This window comes from Patella vulgata, chromosome 1 (genome assembly GCF_932274485.2).
Source record: "Patella vulgata chromosome 1, xgPatVulg1.2, whole genome shotgun sequence".
NCBI lineage: Eukaryota > Metazoa > Mollusca > Gastropoda > Patellidae > Patella > Patella vulgata.
The window spans coordinates 54,542,997-54,560,620 of NC_065879.2; the positions used below are offsets into that span (position 1 = coordinate 54,542,997).

The window sequence follows — 17,624 nt, forward strand, 5'->3', positions numbered from 1 at the left end:
TACGAGTGACGCAGTCATGAGCCGCGCACCACAGGTGCGAGTTTTCTAGGGGCCATGTGCAGAGCGGATCTAGAAGCTGGGAATAGGGGATGGGGTGGGGGTGGTTCCAAATCTAGGGCGCCATCCATAATCCCACCCCACAATGAATGTCAACAAAATACGGGCTATAACATTAAGGGTCCCAGTAGAACATAGACAGTATTGTATAATTATATGTTCGCCGATCGTTGTCTCGCCGGAAAGCAGTTTTATTTAAAGTAACTAAGTCTGTAACTCAATATCATTCAAAATCTTCAACATTGAAAACACGATTTATTTGTCAAATTAAATCGACATTCATGTTGTGATCTTACCGGAAAAAGATGGGCTTTTGATATCCAATATTTAAGACAAAATAAACATTTTACCATTGGTACACGAATCGTGTACCATAATGCGCTTCAGCCCCAGTTGTATCAAGAGACTCGAGGGACGAGGCTAGACACATTGCACCAAATCAAACGGCTTATGTAGACTGGAATAACCAGACGCTAGAAATTTGCACTCGCTTGAGACAGCTGGCTTATTTCGCCGAACAAAACTGATTTGAAATTGGAGTAAAAACGGAAACCATTGAATGTAAATCAGTTTATATACATTCATATTACAGTATTATATGCGTTGCGACCCACTTTTGTCAATTTCTAGGTCCCAAATGTTAGCGATTTAGCTCCTTTAAGTTGACATAAAGTTTATGTCATATATGATGATTGTGCCTATAACACTGAGCAACCTCAGAAAATTTTGAAAATTGAGTCAATATCCTAGCATTTGAGGTCATTGCTTGGAGAAAGTCTTGTCGACGAGAGGACCAGAAATGTGAGCCAATGGGACAGAACTGCCCCTGTCAATTCCGACTGTTTTGCAAGAAATGACATAACTTTTGTATAGTCTGACGCCCCATGACCCACACACCAGTATAACTGGGCAGTTCACTATAACACAGAATAAGAGTGAAACACAACATTTTTTTAAACATGGTAAGTTGACAAGGTTATTTTATACTAAAATTTTGCGACTATTTTTCTTCCTGGGGGGGGGGGGGGCACATTTACGCCCCTGCCAACGGTTGTCCAGGTCACAAAAGTCCAGTCCAATTTTGGATAGAAATGGAGTCACACCCTTCACCTTCCACCGTTGAGCGATGTCGCTCCCAGTATTTTACATTAAATGTCTGCTAGTCGCAGTTGCTCAGTGAGTAAGACTGGCTCGCTAACCTGGATTTCCGTCGTAGTTCCCCATTGTCAGTGGTGTAGGACAGGGGGCCTGACGAGGGACAATGTATAGTCGTTTGGATGGAACGAAAAACCGAGGTCCAATGTACACATTGGCGTGCACGTAAAAGAACCCTTGACAGTTGGAATTCAATATAAGTGTAGGCCATAGTGCCGCTACCCGGGCAAAATCAAAATGTCCTTAGCACACTGCATGGTGTATTCCTGCCTTCATTAGTCCAGTCGAAGCAGAACAGTAGGAGGTTAAACCCCATTTCATTTATCCTTGCCTATACAACCCGCTTAGCGTGGTCATTTAAATACCAGTATACACTTTTTAGTGAAACCAATGTTGAGCCGCATCTCTCCCATATAAGCAGCATCATAAATTATATGCGTTGAGTGTGTTGTCAAATTATATGCTGTTTGTGAAATCAATCCTGGATTCTAATGAACAGGTTTTAGGCCAGCTACAAAATTTGGTAAAGAAAAAAATTATATTTATAAATTTATATTTATTTCCATATTAAAATACTACGTTCACTTGAATTTAAATATATGTTAAGATTAATTTTAATATAAATATACATTTAGTTCCACATCATAATAAAAATTATATCAAAATTTTTTAAACCACAAAAGAAACGGTTTAATTGACATTTTTAAAGTACTTTTCGCTGATCTGGTCAGAAATAATGTCATTGTTTTTACATTTAGTTCATTGTTAACATAATTACGTATTAAGTTTAATATTAACATCATATCACATTCAGTTACAAATTAAATTCTAAAAATAAGCTATTTATTAGAATCATATTCATGAAATCACTAGAATTAAAGTCATCAAGATGTCTTGAATTTATGTGATCACTCGCTCAAAGAATTATATTCACAGAATGACTCGAAGAACAATATTCAGTATCAACAGAATCACTAGAATAAAAGTCATCAAGATGTGCTGATCAGATTCATGTGATCAGATGTTCCAATTAGTAATACGTTGGGCAGTTCTTGCTTTCATTTGATTCTGGTGGATTATTGATGCTTGACAAACTGATCATCTGTTGACTACCATTTTACATCTAGTGTTTTTTCTAGACGATTTATGTTTCTTTTTACACTGTAATTAGATATGATATACATTTTACTTGCTTTTTTAAAACAACACCTTAAACATCAATTACAAATATATGATTGATGGAAAATCGATAAGGCTCATCCTAAAATACAAAGATTGGCCCTGCAGCGTCGAAATAAATGTTAGGTGGGTTTATAAAAACTAAAAAAAAGATAAGGTTTAAAACATAGTTTAAAACTAGTAACTGTGAAATTTTTATTTTGTCTCTTTATGTTGAGAGCATCCTGAAGATCACAATAAACAACCACAACTAATTGGTGCCTTATTTCATCATAACCATTATCAGTGACGTCATAACCATTATCAGTGACGTAACATATTTATTTCGGCATGAGATGTGCGATCCGGCAGACGTAACTAACACGGCAGTGGCAATGTGGTCTGTAAATGATATACATGTACATGTATGTCATGAATTAGGCCCTTTCACTGGTCTGTATAACTATTTTCCAGCCGAATATGCCTATATGGCGTCACACAGTGTCAACGCATTAATTCATTTCTTTTAACGCGTTAATCTCATTTATACGTTAACCAGTTAATAAGTTAACTGCTCTCAGCTCTGGGAATAGCTGTTTGGTCCCTGTTTTATTATTTTCCCACTTGTTGGTTTGATGATGTTACCTTTGTTGCCGTCCCTTGTGCTCTGTTTCCAATCCAATTTCGAAAAAAATACCCATTTTTTATCCTGAAAAACATAAAAATATTCATGGCGTTCCTTTCTAATAATGTATCACTGGCATTTACTTTGATGATTTTTTATATTTGTTTATGGACAGAAATGGATTAAGATATTGAATCAATACTCTTAATGGATACATTTGGAGAAGAGAGAGAGAAATGGGATTTAATGTCCACTCGCCACAAACTAGGTCATTTCGGGACTAACACATAGTTCAATTTTATTTCAACAATTCGCTTGCACGTTACGTGTCGTAGGGGCTTTAGCAGTGGGAGGAAACCGGAGGACCTGGAGAAAACCCACGATGTTGAACAGGCGACGCTACTCCTTGCCACATACAACCGGGGAATCGAAAACCATGCTAGTTGACTCAATGACAGACAGGGATCACGTGGGTAAGGCGCTGGCTCGCTAGCCTGGGGGTTGGGTGTTCGATCCCTGCATTGGCCGAGAAAGTTCATCTCAATTTTCCGACAGCTGCCTAGTCGTTCGGATGGGACAAAAAAACGAGGTCCCGTGTACACATTGGCGTGCACATAAAAGATCCCTTGGCAGTTGTAATTCGATATAAGAGTAGGCCGTAGCGCCGCTGCCCGGGCAAAATTTCCTCATAGCACACTGTATGGCGTATGCCCGTCTTCAATTAGCCCAGGTTAGATGTTAAACCCCATTTCATTTCATTTCATTTCAATGGCAGACCTTATGATAACTATATATATATATATATATATTTTACTTAAAACTGAAGCTAGTATAGTGCTATACCTTGACTTCACACATATTTTGGATAACCCAGTCTCCCCTCCGTATCCCACCTACTGTCTAGCCAAAAGTATAAAAAGTTTTGAGTTTTGAATTTTTGTTTTTGTGTTGTAGGGGGTGTACACAATGAAGACATTTCTATAGCTGACATACATTTATTATTTTCCAGATACATCTATTTATTCATAAATAAAGAACACGCTTCTTTCTTAGAAGTATCGGGAGTTCTCTCCCCTTGATTCCCAAAAAGGGAAAATACTCTCATTTACAGCTGGACTAAGACTAGTAATTATTTCCCCTTATGAGTTATAAATAGACAATTTTTCCCTTAATTTTTTTCTCCCCTCTTCCTGCATTTTTGGGTTGACTTTTTGGTCTAGAATTGGAGAAAATGGATCAAATTTGCAATTTCATAGCAGTTTTGGGTAATACTGATGATATTACAGCGGAGGGATAGGGGGTGTAAAGTGTCTTTCTGCAGAGCAATCATTGTGTCGGAAGTGAGATTTTCACCCCTGTCAACTTCAAATCCGTGTAGCAAAAAATCTAAATGGTCAACCCCCTACACAATTATGATGAGGAGATTGCCAAATGTTGTCCCCATTGTGCCTATAAAGATTGGAACCAACGGAATGTTGAGCAAAAAGCTACAGCCTGTGATGTTACAGTCATTTAACATTGAAGTCAATGGGCAAATAATTGCTAGTCTGAGTCCTGATGATATAAAGAAGCATGGCCGACTCGGGATGTTGATATTTTTTCAACGGCTTATTTCCTGAAGTTTTGAATGGAAAGTGTCAGAAATGGTAAGAATACTGCTTTTTTATTGCCCAGCAGTAATTTTTTTGACTATTTGGTATCAAAATAGCCATGATTGGGGGTATCCGTTGGTTGAGTGTGAATTTTGGGTTGTAAATGTGTAACATTTTGTTCACAATGAGACTTAGCCTCTCCCCCCAAATTCTTAAACCTAACCCACAATCTTGTCAAAAAGCATGTACCCTAGGCCTAAGCCAAGACCTAGTCCTGACCCTAGCCCAAACCCACAATTGTGTCAAAAAATCATGTGCCCTAACCCTATTTACATGTTGCGACCTTGAACCAAGTCTGCAGTTGGCCTTAACATTTAGACCTAACATGTTTTTGACATCATACAATGAAATGTTAACATGTACACTCCAAAATTCACACCTGTGTGACTTTTGACCAAACATGCAGTTGGCCTTAATATTTAGACCGAACCTCAAAACATGGCATCTACCTTTGAGATTGGCTTAGACTTATGTGACACTCAAGGTTTACTTTTTTACTGCCTGTTAACTGGTTTCTTTTTGGAGGGCCAGTGACCCAGTTAACATTGATGGTTAGATTTACGTAAAGTTTACGTCATTATGGTTAGATTTTGGTTAGCGTCCAATAATGGTAAAATTCTTTGGTTAAATTTACGTTACTTTTACGTCATAATGGTTATGGTTACTTTTACGTCAGAAAATGACGTAAATGTAACGTAAACTTTATGACGGATTACTAACCAATTTTTTTCGCTTTAAATACTTCTTGATTAAATAAAATTACAAGTGTGTGCACATTCTAACAATTGATAAATAGTTGGAATTCAGACATAATAATTATATATGTATTATTGGTTATAATTCTAACGTTATTCTAACGTAAATTTTACATCAGGTTTCTAACCGTTAGTTTATGGTTAGTTTTCTGACGTAAATCTAACGTTAGTTTTCTAACGTTAATATAACGTTACTTTTATGTCATAATTTTAACCGTTAATTTAACGTTAGTTTTCTAACGTAAATCTAACGTTAGTTTTCTAACGTAAATCTAACGTTAATTTTCTAACATAAATCTAACGTTAATTTTCTAACATAAATCTAATGTTAGTTTTCTAACATAAACCTGATATTAGTTGTATAAAGTAAAACAAATGTCAGTTTAATTTCATGATACTAACAATTAAATTACTGTCATTTTTTATCCTTAGTTTTCTTACGTAAACAAATGTCAGTTTAATAACATGAGCACCATTTGTAATGAACCGACTCGATGAAGAAGGCTAACCATATCCCACAGGAGAATACTGGTGTGGACTAGAATAAGCAGACGCCAAAGACTGTCATTCAATTTGGGCTTTTTGCATATTTTGTCGAACATAATTGATTAAAATATACAGTAAAACCAGATAAGACTGAACTTTATTCAGTTTATATACATTCATGTTATATTATTATATGCCTTGCTACCCATTTTTGTCCATTTCCAGGGGCCCAACAATAGAAATGAAATGGGGTTTAACGTCCTACTGTTCTGCTCCGAACTGGGCTAATGAAGACGGGCATGTGCCATACAGTGTCCTATGAGGGACATTTTGCCCGTACAGCGGCACTACGACATACTCTTATATCGAATTCCAACTGTCAAGGGATCTTTTACGTGCACACTAATGTGTCAACAGGACCTCAGTTTTTCATCGGATCCGAACAACTAGACAGGTGTCCTTATCAGGCCCTACGTCCCGCATCACTTTCTCGGCCAATGCAGGGATCGAACCTTTTAACTCCTTTAAGAATTTCAGCCTGTAAGCGACACATAAAGAGAAAAAGGAATGAATGAATGACCTACTCTCATTTCGAATTCCAGCTGTCAAGGTTTCGTTTACATGCACATGCAACATGAGCACAAGATCTTGATTTTTTGTCCTATTTGAAGGACTAGACACTGTCCTACATTACAAACAAGGGGAAAATTCTATACCAGGATCGGACCCCTCGTTAGTTAGCCAGTGTGTTAACTTGAAAGTTAACCATTAGCCATTCAACCACGCCAGTGTGCTACAAGGGAGTTTTATCCGGACAGCTGTGCTAAGGCCTACTCATATATTGAGTTCCAACTGTCAGGGGATCTTTAACGTGCATGCCGATGTGTACATGGGACCTCAGTTTTTCGTCCCATCCGAAAGACTAGAAACCTGTGCAGTGCACAAACACATTCTCCTTATTATTCCTGTCTGTGACTACAGTAACTTGATATTGTACACATTGGAGTGCACGTAAACGATCCCTTGGTAGTTGGAATTCGATATAAGAGTATTCTGTTGTGCCGCTGCCCGGGCAAAATTTCCCTCATAGCACACTGTATGGTGTAGGCCCATCTTCATTAGCCCGGATCAGGAGCAGAACAGTAGGATGTTAAACCCCATTTCATTTCATTTTGTGTACATGGGACCTCAGATTTTCGTCCCATCCGAACGACTAGACAGCTGTCCTTGTCAGGCCCTCTGTCCTGCAACACTGCCAAGCAGAAACCACATCGGAAAATCCTGATGAACACTGGCCAGTCAGTGGCTCCGGGGTCATAAATGTAGTGCCACAAAAAAAAAATTTGCAGTTCACAAACACATTCTCCTTACTATTTGAGTCTGTGACTACAGCAACTTGAAAGTAGTCCAATTAATAGCCTTTTTTATGTGGTTTTGCAATCGAAATCAAACCTGAGAGGGAAAACAAATAATGATAATACATGAAAAAGTGTGGCACCATCCAAAGGGAGAGTGAGAATGAAATGGGGTTTAACATTCACTCGACACACACTAGGTTATTTCAGGACTAACCGTAGGGGTCTTTAGCAGTGGGAGGAAACCGGAGCACCCAGAGAAAATCCACGGGGTTGGACAGACGTCTCTACTCCTTGTCATATTCAACCCGGGAATGGAACCCATGCCAGTTGACTCAATGACATACCTTATGATACAACACGCATGCGCTAAATCGATGGACACACTAGCCGAATCGTTCGGCTGAATGGGTGGACACACTAGCTGAATGCTTCGCCCGATTCAACCTGTCGGTTGCATCACCTTTCACGTCACATGATTAAACATGGCGGCGTCTGTGTCTTTAATCTATCATGTGACTTCTCGATATGAGTGGTGATTGGCTAATGAATTCTATATTCGGCCGAATGCTTCGGCGAAGCGAACACACCAGGCGAATATAATTGATTCGGGCGAATTATTCGGCCGAATGACAGTGGACACCGAATCATTCGGCTAGTGTGTCCACCGCCTAACCATTTGTCCATCCGACCCTCCGCCAGTGCGTTACCAGGGAGTTTTGTCTGGACAGGAGTGCTAAGGCCTACTCTTATATTGAATTCCAACTGCAAGGGGATCTTTAAGTGCATGCCAATGTGTACATGGGACCTCAGAGAGAATGAAATGGCATTTATCATCAACTCGACACAAACTAGGTCATTTCTGGACTAACATATATAGTTTAATTTTATTTCAATAATTCGCGTGCCCGTAGGGGTCTTTAGCAGTGGGAGGAAACTGGAGGACCCAGAGAAACCCATGAAGTTTGACAGGCGACCTTACTCCTTGTCATGTACAACCAGGAAATCGAAACCACGCCAGTTGACTCAATCATACCTTATGATACAACGCGCACACGCTAACCATTTGGCCATCCAACCTCGCGCCAGTGTGCTACAAGGGAGTTTTGTTTGGACAGCAGTGCTCAGGCCTACTCTTATATTGAATTCCAACTGCCAGGGGATCTTTTATGTACATGCCAATGTGTACATAAGACCTCAGTTTTTCGTCCCATCCAAACGACTAGACAGCTGTCCTTGTCAAGCCCTCCGTCCTGCACCACTGACAAGCGGAAACCACGTCGGAAAATTCTGATGAGCTTTCTCAGGCAACACTGTGAGCGAACCTGTGACCTCCAAGCAAGCCAGCCAGTGTCTTATTCACTTAGCCACTGTGGCAAAGGGGTCATAAATATAATTCCACAAAAAAACCTGTGCAGTTCACAAACACATTCTCCTTACTATTCGAGTCTCTGTGACTACAACAACTACTCGAAAGTAGTGCGAACTGTAAATTTTATTTTGTTAAACCATCGTAAGAAAAGAAACATATTGAATATGCTTGTCAATATTCTTTCTCTGTCAGAGCAGCTAAAAGGTGAAATTGTCTTCCAAAAACTCTTTGTGAGTCCTCTTCCATCCAAAACTTAAAAAAAAATTATTTCAAAAATGGTGTTGAGAGAGAGAGAGAGAAATGGGGTTTAACGAGAGAGAGAGAGAGAGAGAAATGGGGTTTAACGTCCACTTGACACAAACTAGGTCATTCGGGACTAACATATAGTTTAATTTTATTTCAATAATTTGCTTGCACGTAGGGGTCTTTGGCAGTGGGAGGACCCGGAGAAAACCCATGAGGTTGGACAGGCGACCCTACTCCTTGTCACGTATAACCGGGGATTCGAAACCACGCCAGTTGACTAAATGACAGGTCGTCGCCATTCGGCCATCCAACCCCCCAAAAATGGTGTTGAAATGGGTGTTTTTGTGAATGCGCTTAGAAATACTCATGTGTAATGAAGTGCAATAATTGAACCATAATAATAATATAGTAGGCCTAGTGGACTCCTCCGTCTCATTTTGGTTGAATGTTTGGAAATTTGATGGCTAATTAGATTTAGGACACTCTGGCATATTTTCTAGGCTTGGCTTCATGTGGCCTGTTTTCCATGCATACAAGAATTAACCAATTAGAAGTTAAACAAAATAAAATCTGCTCCAAAATATTACAATACTTTTTTTTATTTCATTGCCCAAAACACCTTTACAGCCTGAATGTTAATTTTGGGGCAGCGTTTAACTGCATGGGTGGTAATTGAATTTATTAAATTGACTAACTTTTGCACAATAAGTAAATATAAATTATCTTAATACCCCAACTCAGACAAGTTAGTGGCCTTTCCAACCAATTTAAATTCGGTCAAAATTTGTAGAAATTTAGATATTATTTTATTGCATGTGTGTACAATTTGTTATGTGTCTAAGCTCTGTTACCACAAAAAATATATTTAATTTAGTCCTTATAGTAGATTATGTCACACGTTTGAAAGTTGTCCAACGGTCGAATAAATATGTTGTAGTTTGACCTAGATAAATATAAGACTGGGAAAATAAATATAAAAAAAATTCCGACATCTTAAAAGTAGATACCTGTATTCGCAATGGAAATATTATTTTAAAAATCGGGATTATTTAATTTGATACAACTGAATAAAATGGCTCTAGTCGATCTATTTAAAAAAACATCAACCAAATATACGAGTTTGGCTACTGCCAGTGCAGTACTGCATCCGTCGTGATCCGAATAAAGCTGTACGTATGTATATTATATCATGTGCATGCTTAAAAAAAGGCCTCTGAATCATATAATAATTTCTTCAATTTTACTATTCATAAGCCTAAAATATTACGTAGTTATAGACTATATATAAAATATTGAAGTGCGTAGGCCTACAGTTGATAGTCGCATAGACTCCGTTATCTACGTATATGATATATGCCGCCATTTTGGGTCAAGGTCAAGATAAATTACAGTCAATACAAATGAATAACTACATCGATAGATTATTAAATGTAATTTCTATTAACTGATTTCAATGTTAGGTGGTCTATGTTTGTTGTCTTTTTCAGTATATTGTCCACATTGATTAAACTATCATTATTAAAATCATTTTGATTCTTCTATATTTGTACGTACTTTTTTACAACTCTGAACCCGGAAGCGAGGTATTCTGGGAAGGTTATTTTAAAGATGGCGGGCGTTTTGGAATTTATTCGTGGAGTGCATGAGAAATGTTCAATATACAGCTACTTGGATTACACAAACAGAGAAAGATAGATTATACCAGTTAAATTGAGAGGTTTTATTTGAAAGTAAGTTTTTTCTTATATCCCCGACTGCTGATATACACGTATACTGAGACTACAAATTCAGCGATATGAAAAGAACTTACAATACAATGTAATAGTAGTAAAAATACTAATAAATACTATTCACACAGATGTAAAATTATTTCTGTCCTTATTTTTCTAATTTTTCACCGTAATTCTTACTTCTGTAAGACGCCAGGTTACGAAACAGTTTGCTTTTGTGAAAAAAAAAATTACTATCAGGTTATTACTGTACACATTTTCATTTTTACTTAATTAATAATTACTTAGACCTTTTGGACTAAAAAAAAATATGTCCTCACTACTCAACGCTGCAGGCTTTGGCACATGACATTTTTACTTTCATAGCATTGGCAACACTTTAATCTCAATCTTCTCTGATTCTAAATAGCAGAAATATAGCAAATTCTTCTGTAACACTGTAATCAACCAGAACGTAATTCCAAACTTGACGTCTCCCCCTTGGACCCCGGCTGCTATTGCTTTTCATCAAAAATCTACCTGCTGTGCATAACTAAAGTTGACTTTTGAGCGCACGACAGAGAGTCTGGAGAGGGCCAACGCTAGTCTCTGCAGGCTGGGGCCAATGTACAGTCTTTCGAATGGGACAAAAAACCAAGGTATTTTGTACACATTGAATGATAATTTAAACCTAATTTCATTTTGATTTTGGAGTATAAAAGTTGCTTTAATTGAATTTTTTTTTGTTTTTTTTTTACAGATCCTATATTTGAGCACCATTCATGGCAGTCATGTCGAAGAAGTTATAAAAAGGTTGATAAGGGCTTTGTATATGGAAGCTAGATGACATTACTACTTATCATACACAACTATTTGTCACATACCGACTTGGGATTGAAACCAAGCGACTGAACTCAATAACACTCCTCAATAACACTCGTCTATGAAACCACCCAGATGGCAAAGAAATAAAGACTTTTTAATTATGTACCGAACTCATATATGTATCTATGGTAGCACAAAATTCACCAGAATGTAGGCCAAAGCTTTACTTTACAAGCAGTAGGCTTAAAATATTTTCCGTCTGATCTTGTAAGAGTCAATTGTTTATGAATAGTTTGCCTCAAGCAGATATCCTGTCACTGTGTCACAGTATCATATAACCGCTCTTTGGCTTGAACTGAGTTGTATCAGTGAGTTGAAAATCTACTGCAGCCAGTATATTAGATTCAAAATTCTAACGAGCTTTCGTCTAACTTCTACTTCTGTTCATGTATTTTTTAACTTCTATTCATGTAATTTCTAACTTCTATTCATGTATTTTGTTAAATTAAGACAATGTATAATCCAACTTCTTTATTTGTTCAGTGTAAATTTTAATTCTATTCCATCTTATTTCTATTATTTAGACGAAAAACGTCTTCTTAATTTTTACACTTCTGCCTAGCAACCATCATTATGAAGTCATTTGGTGTCGCCACTGCGTGCTCATTTTTGGTGATTGCGCACCTGGTCGGGACCATTGTGTTGATATAAACGACACATTCTTGATAAAGACGAGAGTGTCCTCGTCGAAACGTTGCTTTATATTAAACTCAGTAAGAGTTATCTATAAAATTGTACCCTGTGTTAATGTAGACCAACAGTATATAAATATTAATTGGCTCAACTTGTCTTAAAAAAAATGAACAAATGCTGTTTAGCTTGTATTTGAAATAGAAAATGAAATATAATGGGGTTTAACATCCTACTATTCTACTCCGAACTTGGCTAATACGCCATACAGTGTGCTACGAAGGAAACTTTGCCCGGACAGCGGCACTACGGAACGATTAGACAGCTGTACTTGTTAGGCCCTCCATCCTGCATCACTGACAAGGAGGAACCATGCCGGAAAATCTGGATGAACTTTCTTGACCAATGCAGGGATCGAACACCCTACCGCTAGGCTAGTGAGCCAGCGTCTTACCGACCGTATTTGAAATCGTATTTGCAAACCATACATAGATATCATGTTCAATGTTGTTTGTGGGGTTGGACGGTCGAAAGGTTAGCACGTGCGCGCTGTACCATAAGGTATGTCATTGAGTCAACTGGTGTGGTTTCGATTCCCCGGTTGTACGTGACAAGGAATAGGGTCGCCTTTCCAACCTAGTGGGTTTTCTCCGGGTCCTCCGGTTTCCTCCCATTGCTAAACACCCCTACGCGCAAGCGAATTATTGAAATAAAATTGAACCATGTTAATACCGAACCTACATGTAGTTTGTGTTGAGTGGACGTTTAACCCCATCAGACTCTCTCTCTCTCGCTCTCTCTCTCGAAGTTGTTTTCAATTTTAGCACTCCACCAAACCATTCAACTGGACTAAGAGCGAGTCGTTTGTATCAACAGAATGGTCCCGATCAGGTGCTCAATCGCCAAATTGAGCGAACGGTGGCGACACCAAACGACGTCATAATGATGGTTGCTAGGTAGAAATCAAAATTCTAAATTTGTTTACCATTCATGCTTAACATGTAAAGTGACTAGACATTTTTCGCCTTAATAATAGAAATAAGATGAAACAATTAAAATTTACACTGAACAAAAAAAGAAGTTGAATTATACATTGTCTTAATTTAGAAATTACATGAATGGAAGTCAGAAATTACAAGAGTAGAAGTAAGAAATTAGACGATAGCATGTTAGAATTTTGAATCTAATATACCGCCATAGTATACGGGGAAACTTTTTAAACCCTTACAAATTCTTCAAATTTTTGTGATAGATCAATAATAGCAAAAATCTGTGTTAAAATTATATTTGTAATGTGTTTAACAAATTCTATCACACATGTAATATTGGTGTAATTAAGTATATACCTTATTTCAATACTGGGGTATTATATCGTTGCCCTGACTGTTTGTTTGTCCAAATTAGTTTGTGATTGTGAAGGTGACAGTTTTTTATACGCTAACATTTTCATGTAGACGTATATTTTTGTAGCCCCTGTCCGTCCGAACGTCCATCGGTCCGTCCACAATTGTTTGTGGGACCGTAACTTCATGGATTATGGCCCCTGATTGTACTGAAAGTCATGTTTTCAGCTTGTGGACCCTATAGAGGTCAAAATTTTTATATGCCCACATTTTCATGTGGACGTATATTGTGGTAGCCCCGGTCCGTCCGGACGTCTGTACACAATTGTTTGTGGACACTCTACAGGTCACAATTCTTATCCGATTTTGACGAAACTTGAAATATAGGTTTATCTCCAAAAGATCTTGGTTGCTTTCGATATTGGCATGTATCTGACTGTAACTTCTTGGATTATGGTCCCTGATTGTACGAAAAATCAAGTTTTTAGCTTGTGGACCCTATAGAGGTCACAATTTTTATACGCCCACATTTTCATGTGGACGTATATTGTCGTAGCCCTTGTCCGTCTGGACGTCCATCCGTTTTTAGCTTGTGGTCCCTATAGAGGTCACAATTTTTATACGCCCACATTTTCATGTGGACGTATATTGTCGTAGCCCCTGTCCGTCCAGACGTCCATCCGTTTTTAGCTTGTGGTCCCTGTAGAGGTCACAATTTTTATTCGATTTATAAAAAAAAAACCATGTGTATATATAACCATTACACACTAAGATCTTGGTTCCTTTTCATAATCGCGCATATCCGAACGTAACTTCCTCGATTATGGCTCCTGATTGTTCGAAAAATCGCATAATCAAGGTTGAATTCGAATTTAGGGAAAATCAAAATGAAACTGCCTGACAAAATGTGTAAAAGTATGCAATATGAAGGCATTGGATACTCAAGATTTTAACTGGCCTGCAATTTAAAAATTTAATTAAAAAATGGGAAAGTGAGGCCAAGTCTCGAATATACCTGTGCCCTCATTACCACAATGCACACATCATGTCGAAACTAGAAACTGTGATAACTTGGCTCAGAATGAAGTAATTTGAATGAAATTTTCATTTTACATGTATATTATTTATTTTTGAACAATCATAGCAAGAATGGTCAGCTCTTTATCTAAATCTTACAGAAAGTATCGTTAATGTATCTTTTTCAAATTTTGTCCCCACCCCCGCAGATTGGCTGCAAAACCTGTGAACACTGCCCTATAATTTATTCACATTTGTTTCAAAGTTGGTGTGAAGCATAGATATTCAGTATTCCACAAATTTCCTTTCCAGTATTATCCCACCTAGTTCGAAAACCTTTAGCAAACGTGATAGAGGCCGTAGGGGTTTTTTTTTTGTTTTTTTTATCAAATTTGGTCAACGTCACAGTTTTCCTTTCTGATATACTGCTGAATGTGTTGGCGTATTTCCACATTTTCAAAGTTTTTCTCGAAGACCGTTTCCTAAATTGTCACCAACTTAATGCTGTGGATAAACTGTTACAATTTAAATGTCTACTTTTGTATTTTATTACATTATATATGTATTTTTTGAATAAAGTATAGATACTTGTAGTATATTTTGTTGAATAATTATGTAAGTTGTACTGGTTTTTTGGCGTTTGGTTGCAATTACATTTAGAATTCTGAATGGTTATTGATAAATACATGTATAGAGAGAAATGGGGATTAACTTCCACTCGAATCACACTGGGTCATTTTGGGACTAACATGTGGTTTAGTTTTATTTCAATATGTGACAAGGAGTAGGGTCGCCTGTCCAACCTCGTGGGTTTTCTCCGGGTCCTCCGGTTTACTCCCACTGCTAAAGGCCCCTACGCGCAAGCGAATTATTGAAATAAAAAATTGAACCATGTGTTAGTCCCGAAATGACCTTATTTGTGTTGAGTGGACGTTAAACCCGATTTCTCTCTCTCTCTCTCTTAATTCAATGACGGAACTTATGATGCAACGAACATGCGTTAACCGTTTGACCACCGAAACCTCGAGGACGAAATAGATAGAGAGAAATGGGGCCTACGATTCAGTTTCAGTTCAATAATTGTTTGCGCCAGGAGTCTTTAGCACCTCATATGGTTAAAGAAGATTTGGTTATTGGTTGACTGAATTTTACAATTACAACCACCAATAATAGATTATATTAAAGGTTTTAATTGCTCATTTGACATTAGAATTGCATCCGAAAATGATGTTTATTTAATGTTAGATTTACGTTAAAATGGTCGGTTAGATTTCCATCATTTTGCTCATCCTTTTAACGAAAATTTAACGTCAGGAAATGACGTTAATCTAATGTAGAGTTTACGTCATTTTTACGTCATATTTACGTCATTTTCTGACGTAAATCTAACGTAAAGTTTACGTCATTTTCTGGCGTAAATCTAACATAAGTGACGTAAACTTTACGCAAAATTTACGTTAGATTTACGTCAGAAAATGACGTAAACTTTACGTTAGATTTACGTCAGAAAATGACGTAAATGTAACGTAAAAATGACGTAAACTTTACGTTAGATTAACGTCATTTCCTGACGTAAAATTATCGTTAAAATGATGAGCAAAATGATGGTAAACTGACTGACCATTTTTACGTAAATGTAACGTAAATTTAACATCATATTGTTATGTGGGGACAGGCTGTTCGCTAGAAATAAAGAGATTTTTTTCTATTTCCAGATGAAACCATATTTTTTTCTTATTTTCTCCCTGTTTTTTTATTGCATATTTATCCCCAGCCTCCTATCATTTCAGGTGCCAGGGTAATGTTTCATAGAGTGGAATGATTGACCTCAACACAAGTATTAAAAAAAAAAGAAGCAAAACAGGTGAGATAAATGTGCATTTCATACACTTTAAGAAGTACATCCAACCTGATCCCCACTTTTGCTCACTAATAGTAATGGGCTGGAAATTTGGTACTGCACAGGCCTGTCTTCTCCCCTTGACATTTAACTGAATGACAGAATTCCACATTTTGACCATTTTCTGGATGTCAATGACCGTTTCCCTGGATAGTATTCGCCCCAGAATTCTCATTCTCATCCAAATTTAACATTTCAGGTCTACATCTCAAAACCTGATGTCTTCCTGGACTGGCTTTAGGAGAACGATGATGCATATCAATTTCATCCCTGATCTCTATGACACCTGTGGTGGAAGTGGAGGGCAAATCGTAATCAGTTTGGGTTCCAGCCCCGAGGACCTCTGTAAACTTTGCTTTTTGGTGATGACTTAATTTCCGAGCTTGAAAAGGACGCCCGTGTGTTTATCATGGCCTCGCATATTGGAAGATAACATTAATGGCTTGTGTGTTGATCGACGGTTGTGCATATCTCTTGGTCAGGAAAGTTGTAGGCACCATCGCCATTGTAAATCATTTGACAGGCCCGAGTGAACAGGGCGACCTATGATTGGTCAGCAATGTATCGGATTCCATAATGGGGGGTGGGGATGAAAAAACTGTTGTAGTGTTACATAATCAGATTATTTCAACTTACTTATCCTGTGGAAATACAGCTATATAGGAGATATTTTGAAATTCATAGGCACTGCATGTTTCAACATTTTAGATTTGACCACAATTTGGCACTTGAAACTATGTTAACAGAGAAAAACTGTGTGGTTTTCGATGAAAGTGTTAAAAGTCTAATATTGCATCATGATTACTGTTTTAAAGTATTTTCGTGTTTGATTTATATGGAATTCATCTCATCTTTTTGAAGAATGCATTTATGTTCAAAAATAAAAATGTTCTGTGGAATTCAAAATTCATGTGCTTTTAAATTATCAGATTCCAAACTGGGGGGTGGGGATGAAAAAGCTGTTGTAGTGTTACATAATCAGATTATTTCAACTTACTTATCCTATGGAAATACAGCTATATAGGAGATATTTTAAAATTGATAGGCACTGCATGTTTCAACATTTTAGATTTGACCACAATTTGGCACTTGAAACTACGTTAACAGAGAAAAACTGTGTGGTTTTCGATGAAAGTGTTAAAAAGTCTAATATTGCATCATGATTACTGTTTTAAAGTATTTTCGTGTTTGATTTATATTGAATTTATCTCATCTTTTTACAGAATGCATTTATGTTCAAAAATAAAAATGTTCTGTTTAATTCAAAATTCATGTGCTT

At 37.3% G+C, this 17,624-nt stretch overlaps 3 long non-coding RNA genes across 4 annotated transcripts; 2 read left to right on the plus strand and 1 right to left on the minus strand.

The window, feature by feature from the left end:
- Window positions 1–1,802: 1,802 nt before the first annotated feature.
- LOC130012963 (uncharacterized) lies at window positions 1,803–16,548 on the minus strand. 2 transcript variants are annotated; one of them, XR_008788204.1, is made up of 3 exons: window positions 16,355–16,548; window positions 3,016–3,079; window positions 1,803–2,373 (listed from the first exon to the last, which is right to left on the minus strand). It is a non-coding gene; the product is annotated as an uncharacterized LOC130012963 (long non-coding RNA). The 2 variants fall into 2 exon arrangements; XR_008788207.1 differs by lacking the exon at window positions 16,355–16,548 and adding an exon at window positions 7,260–7,448.
- Window positions 3,966–16,680, plus strand: LOC126830676 (uncharacterized). The gene is made up of 3 exons (XR_007683918.2): window positions 3,966–4,641; window positions 16,236–16,309; window positions 16,545–16,680. It is a non-coding gene; the product is annotated as an uncharacterized LOC126830676 (long non-coding RNA).
- LOC126830766 (uncharacterized) lies at window positions 10,053–14,288 on the plus strand. The gene is made up of 2 exons (XR_008788198.1): window positions 10,053–10,591; window positions 11,331–14,288. It is a non-coding gene; the product is annotated as an uncharacterized LOC126830766 (long non-coding RNA).
- Window positions 16,681–17,624: the final 944 nt, after the last annotated feature.